The sequence below is a fragment of the Chlorocebus sabaeus genome, chromosome 7, assembly GCF_047675955.1.
Source record: "Chlorocebus sabaeus isolate Y175 chromosome 7, mChlSab1.0.hap1, whole genome shotgun sequence".
Taxonomy (NCBI): domain Eukaryota; kingdom Metazoa; phylum Chordata; class Mammalia; order Primates; family Cercopithecidae; genus Chlorocebus; species Chlorocebus sabaeus.
The window spans coordinates 99215205-99221878 of NC_132910.1; the positions used below are offsets into that span (position 1 = coordinate 99215205).

Below are 6674 nucleotides of genomic sequence, written 5' to 3' on the forward strand. Positions count from 1 at the left end.
TCTATTAATAGTAATTCCAGCCAAAAGATTTGGTGTGGATGAAAGCCAAGTAAAAGCTGACAGAAAACTGAACTAAAAAACAGTGAATTGGGATCCAAATAGCTAAGACTGGCCTTTTATGCTTTACTAAAAAACCATTTAGTCACACCTATGTATTGAAAAATAGCAGTAAATATTACGTGCTGCTTCTATGTCTACCTAAGAATATTCTGTCTTCCCCATACTAAAGATGAATGACTATATAGCTAAGGTATAAATGGTTCAGATCCAAATTCGTTAAACAACACGATAAATATGTCTATTTGTATTCAAAACTGAACACTTTTTGCACATCTCACCCCCCACCCACCCCCAAATTCACATTCACTCTCGGCAAACTGCACCACAATCTAACCAGATGCCTGGAAGTTACTCTTGTCTCAACAACCTTACCCGAAGGCCTTCACTGGCACACTGTGCCTCACTCACACAGCCTCATTCTCTTCCTGGTCATAGACAAGTGGGCTCTCTGTCCTGTGTCTGAAGGGGGACCCTCACCCAGACCCCTCTCCAAAACCCATTTTCCAAACTGTCTTTGGGATGGGTGGTCACTGTTGGCTTTTTTGGTTTCCCTATATAAATTTGCATACCAAAACCTCTGGGAGATTCTGTTTACTTTTTAATCCAGCATTCTTCAAATAATTTGACCACTGCACCTTTTTCTCAAAGAACATCTACTAAGATTCTGCACTTTTCGGCACTCTGCCCTAAAGCAAGAACCAAATCCCACATTTGTGAGGCTACAGAAGACTTGAAGAGAATCTATATGGGAGATGATGGGCAGCAAAGACAGTCTTAAAGCCCTGGACAAGGTAGCACCTTATCAGCTAACATCATACAGCTGGTCACAACTCTCCTAGTCCTGTTTGGCTAACCTTGAACTCCCTTAATAACATAGAATAGGCTGTATTTCACCACATGATTGACAGGACTCTCATTAAGGAATTTGCAAAAGGTTCTGCTGAAATCTAAATTACTTTGTTTAAGGTATTCTCGTCTACCAACCTAAGGCACCTCTCAACAAAGAAAACAATACAGATCGGCAATAGTCAAACACAAAAGAAGACAAGACATCTAGCATCTGCACGGCTTCCACACAAACATTTTTTTAAGATCAGATATTTTTAAAAATAGCATTATTGAAATATTTTACGTTGAATCTCCCTAGTATTTTAATTAGTCTTTTCTGTAAACAAATGGGTCCGGTTAGGAATTTATGTCCTATGTCCATCCAGGAAACTGAGGCTGTCTTTTTGGAACTGGCACAATGACCATGGCTTGAGCAGAATTTCAGTCAACCCGTACTTACTAGTGAGTACTGAAAATACGAGTCGATGAATATGATCCTCATAGAACTTAATATCTAGAGGATAAAGAAAAAGTTTTTGTTACTAAAGTATAAAATGAAGCAGATAGACATATACAAGTCTAACAAAAATCAGGCTTGCCTGCCTCACAGTGGAAACCATACCAAAGATTCTCTTAGGAAAAATGCAAAAAAATTATGAACTTTTAATTTTCATGCAAATGGGCCTCACCCCGAATCATAAAAAAAAATTCACATAAGGAAAAGCACTGGTAGAGGTGCTACTTTAAGCCATACATATGCTCTCAAACACAAAAGAAATGCTATTTTCACAAAGGAAAACCTTAAAGTTTTATGTTTTACAGTCTGCGTTAAATTGCCCTTTTCCACAAGGAAGTACTTTTTTCATGAATATTAACAAAGATCCTTGCGAATTTGTATTTTATCTGGAAACACTTTCACTTTTAGTATCCCCCAAAACCCAGTCTCATCATGATGGAAATGATAGAAAAGGCATCATTTTTAATATTTATTTCACTACAATATGGCACCTTAAAGACTAACGCTTAAGAATCTCACAATCATCTCTAGGCTGCATAGTTGTGAAAGTTCACTATACGTAACTATTTTTTGTCATTCCCCACTACAGAACTATTATGTTCCTCTCTTTTATAGATGAGGTAAATGATAGAAATCTGCCCAAGGTCACCTAAGAGAGCGGGAGAACCAGTTAGAACTGAGCACACCTGATTTCTATTCACTCACCTAATTTACCGAGCCACCTGATCTTTCCAAAAATCGCCAAACAAAACTATGCCTCCCTTAAAGGAAAAAGCTCCACTTTAAATTATTTTTTAAAACTTCTCTCAAGCTTTTCCACGATAGCTGCCACGATGTCAAACATAAAATTAAAACTTCACAGCAGGACTTCACAGATGGAGAATGCTGTTATCATTACTATGTAAATATCATCAATAACAGCACCTAGAGAAATGGCAATACAAAATGTTAAGAAGCAATTTGGTGCCTTTAAAATTCGGCGGTTTCAAAAGCTCGTCTGCTATCAAAAGTTTTCCTAACTCCTATGTCATAATAAATAATTAAAACTGATGGTGCCATAAACCATTATTATTTAAACCTGGTCTTTTAAAATTGAGTAGGCAAAGCCACGCACCTAAAATTCAGTAGCAGAGTAAGGATGCCACCAAAAGAAGCTTCGTCCCTTCTCCCTTGCCCTTAAAATTCCAACTGATGCCATACGAAGCGTAGCCTGTCTCAAGAGTTTCGCGAATGCTAGGGAACGGGAAATGCACGAATTTCCAGAGCCCCTTTTATACAGGATCTATTAGGATCTATATCTCCTTCAACTGCCCTTATCCGCTACACCTCCGGCTGAGAATTGGGAGCTTCCGCAATTGATAAAGGAAAGAAATAGTATTCAAACGTCCTTTAAAAATTGTACAGGGAAAATGATCCGAAATTCATCTTCGGGGAAAGGGAAGAGTGGTAGACCTCCCACTGCCAAAGGCAGTTAAAAGCTACTAGTTAGAGGGCATTTATCCAAAGTGGCCAAACTTTCCCAAAATAGTCCTCTGGCGGCCAAAGGGGGAGAAAAGTGGAAAACCAAAACAAAACAACAAGCACACAGCACCATACTGACTATGCCTCCGGATTACGCAGCCACTTCTCCCTGCAAAGTGCACGCTCCCGCGCCGCGGCCGCACGCCGAGCAGGGCAAGCTTTGCCCTGCCGCGCGCCCCTACACACCTGCCTCGGCCGGGGTCCGTCTGTCGCCGTCTACCTGTTGCAGCGTTTGCCACCGCCACGAAACCCCTGCTGCGGAGCCCCCCTAAATCCAACCACATCCAGGCCAGCGAGTGCCGCTCTCCCTGCAGAGGGAGAGCCCGAGGCAGCAACGCTCTTGCACCCAGGTGACTGACTGCACGGGCTTCCTCTGAGCAGCCTGAAGTTGGCTCCAGTCTCCCGGGCCCAATGACACCCCGGGCGCGGAGGGGCTGAGAGGAGGGGGCAGGGGCAGGGCCAGGGCGGGCAAAAAAGGGAGGGAGAGAGGGCGGGCGAAAGCCCGGAGGGGGAGTGGGCCAGCTGGAGGGCTGGCCCTTTTAAAAGCGGGTCACATGTCCAGATAAAGTTCAGGTTGCTATCCCGCCCCCCTGAACCCTTCCTATTGGCCCGAAGAGAAACAAGGCTCCACGCTGCACGGGTCAGGCGGGCTTCTTATTGGACAATCCAAGCTGTCAGTCACCAGGCGGGCGACATGACTGATACAAAGTTGCTGCGACACAGCCTGGACTCCGCAGCTTCCTTAAAGCCGCAGCCGCGACAGGAGCTTGGGGTGCCGGGCGGTGGCTACATCAGGCGGCCTCCGCACGCTGCCCCCACCCCCATCGCTCGGCCGCCCAAACTTGCTTACGTCCACCCTGCTCTCCTTCTGGCTGACCCCAGGATATCTGGAGAGATGTGAAAAGTGTGGGGACGCGGAAGAAGTCGGTTTTTCCGCGAGCAAAGTGTCGTCCCCTCACGCTCTCCACCTGCAGCGCCAGGTGAGCTGCAGCCCATACCCTGGCGCCGCCCAGCAGCGTCCGCGCGCGGGGAGGACTCTGGATGGGATCACCCGACCCCCGAGGTTCCTCTCTCAGCCCCTTTCCACTGTCTCCAGAGTTACCTCTCAGCAGAGCAGCAGCAGCCTTCGCTGCCAGCGAGCAAAACGATCACGTTCCCACTCGATTTGAATGTACTTGTTTTAACCGTGCTGGAAGAACCCTTTCAACACAGCCTTCCTCCCATCCCTTAGACCCCTAACCAAACAAACAAACAAAAAAGAAAAAACAAAAGAAAGAAAAAGAAAAATGAAAAAAGTGCCAGAGTAAAGAGCTGCTCCTCTACTTCCTTAAAATTTTGTCACTATACTTACTACTTTAGTATTGGATTTTTCCACTAGTTCAATTTGAAAGCAAGCTTACCATCGAGGATATTCACGTTATAATGGGTGGAGGGGGTGGGTCACATAAGTGGGAGAAACAGGCAGGAGGGGGGAAGGAACCAAACTGTTTTCGAAGGATCGGTTGTCTGCATGAAGAAATTTCGGTTTCCCTCCAACCGCCCCCTCCTCGATTCTCCTCCCGCCCACCCAAATGCTGCAGTTACTAAGCAAAAGGATGGGGTTCTTAACTTTGATTTCTAAGGACTTTTAGGCTCCGCGTATAAGGCCCCGTTTTAGGCTCCCCGCTGGCCCGGAGTCAGCATCAGTGACGTATACACCTAAATCTGGTCCCCCGGCCCTCGGCGACCCACAGCCCGGCGGCGGCAGCTGTGCGGCCTCCCGCCTTACCCTCGCTTCGCGCCCGCCAAAGCCCGAGGCTGGGGGCGGGGGGACACCCTGTGCCCAAAGGCCCCTCCTCTCCTTACAGTTAGTTAAGCTTCGGGATTCCCGACCCCTAACCCAGGGAGACTTGAACTCTCAGCCGCTCCAGTCGGGAACTCCCTGGAGAAAGGGGCGACAGCGGCAGCGCCACAAGCTGCTCCTGAACCCCGACTCTAATGCTCCTCGGTCCCCAGCGCAGAGCTGCCCCCGGCGTCCCCACAGCCAGGAGTCCCTGCCGAGCATCCCAACTTTCCCAAGGGACCCACCGTCACGCGCACTCTCCCGTCCCTGCGAGCCGGGCATCGATCGCACCCCGGCAAAGCGCTGGCGGCGGGCGGGAGCAAGGGGAGTCCCGGACCTAGAGCCTGGGCACGCGAGGCGGCGGCGGTTCCGCAAGCGTTGCCGAATTATTCATTATTAAAGGAACGGACGTGTCTCTTTTACTAAGTTTTTACCTCCTTTGAGGAGGGCCGGTCTTGCCCTGGATCTCAGCTTCTTGCAAAATCTAGGTTAGAACCGTGCAGGGGCAGCCGCCGCGATCGCTCGCCCGCCACCCAGCACCCTTGCCCCAGGGCCGCCAGCGGGCAACTCGTCTCCTACCCGCATCCCACCTCCGCTCGCCAACCCGCGCCCTCTGCCCTCGGCGCGCAACCTGCCTTGCCCGGGGCCGCCCCTGCGCTCTCCGGGCCCCCTCTCGCCGCTGTCAGCGCAAAGTGACTGTCGCTGCACTCACCTTTTCTAGGACATGGTGGGGAGGCTGGGGCGGGGGAAGGGGGACGGCGAGACTCCCGCCGCCGCTGCTGCCGCCGCCACCAGCAAGTCCAATATTGGCTGATCGGCGGTGAGGACGGAGAGGATGATAATCCCGGCAGTCGCCCTGCTGACGGTGGGTAGAGCAATAGTGCTGTTACCCTACAAGAGGCGGAGAGGCAGCGGCGCCAAATCGCGCAGAGGGGGACGCGGGCACCCGCCCGCCCCCAGCGGCGGCGGCCGGGCCTCAGGCGGGCTCCTCTCCCGGGGCTGCGCGTCCGCCCGGCGTTGACGGCGGCGGCGTCCCTGGGAGCCGGGAAGTCCGGCGGGAGGATCCCGCGCCCGCCGCTCCGCAGCGCCGCTCTCCGCGCCCCCTCCCCCGGCCCGGGGTGGCCGGTGACAGGTCGGGCGGCCGAGCGCGTGTAGGAGGGGGCGGTCGCAGGGGGAGCCTGCGCCCCCCTCCCCGGGTCACACCCTTAGGAGCGGGAGGAGGTGGCACCGCGTACGGCCACCAGCCGGTGGGAAACGGGCAGGGGCGCCGGCGGCCGCCCTCCCACTACGGTCACTGACAACCCGGAGGCCGAAGGAAAACTGAGCCCAAATGCACGCACCTCCTTCAGCCCTGCCCGCAGCCCTTCAAAGTCTGGCCCTGACCTCGCGCCCGGCCTCAGGTGCAGTTCCCACCTGCGGGGGGAGGCGAAGGCTGGGGACCACGCGCGGGGGGCCGGAGGGAAAAGTTTTCTTTTCCTGCTCCCGGGCTGCCCACCCCGCGAGGCTGCTCCTCTCCCCGCCCCTCTCGGGCTCGCCGCGCCTCTGCCCCACCCCCGCCGTGGGGGGGCGCCGAGGAGGGAGCGGGCGTCTGCGCGCGGAGGCGTGCGGGGAGCTGGCTGGGGCGCGGCGGGACCGGTCCCCTCGCTCTGACGGCGGCTCAGACGCCCGCGGAGGCGGCTCGGCGGGGCAAACCAAGGAAGGGGCCGAGCGCCGGGACCCCTCCCCCTCCGCTCGCGGCGCGCCGCGCGCCCCCGCGTCGCCTGGCGCGCCCCCGCGCCCTCGCGCCCGCCTGGGCAGACACCTACGCAGACGCGAAAGTGAAAGGGGGGCGACCGGGCCCGGCAGGCGGGCGGCCGGCGGCGCGCGGGCACGCGGCCGGGGACCGGAGGATGGATGAGTGAACCTGGATCCCGGGATTCTCCCGCG

The 6674-nt window shown here is 53.6% G+C and overlaps 1 protein-coding gene across 3 annotated transcripts in view; it reads right to left on the bottom strand.

The window, feature by feature from the left end:
- Positions 1-6226, bottom strand: part of NR3C2 (nuclear receptor subfamily 3 group C member 2) — a 368607-nt gene extending 362381 nt beyond the window's left edge. For 2 of the 3 annotated variants that reach the window (XM_007999946.3, XM_037986894.2), the window contains exon 1: positions 3113-3874. The gene's annotated coding sequence lies outside the window, so the exon portion shown is untranslated. Of the gene's footprint in view, positions 1-3112; positions 3875-5460 lie in introns of those variants that run through there. The other variant, XM_037986899.2, reaches the window with a different exon arrangement.
- Positions 6227-6674: the final 448 nt, after the last annotated feature.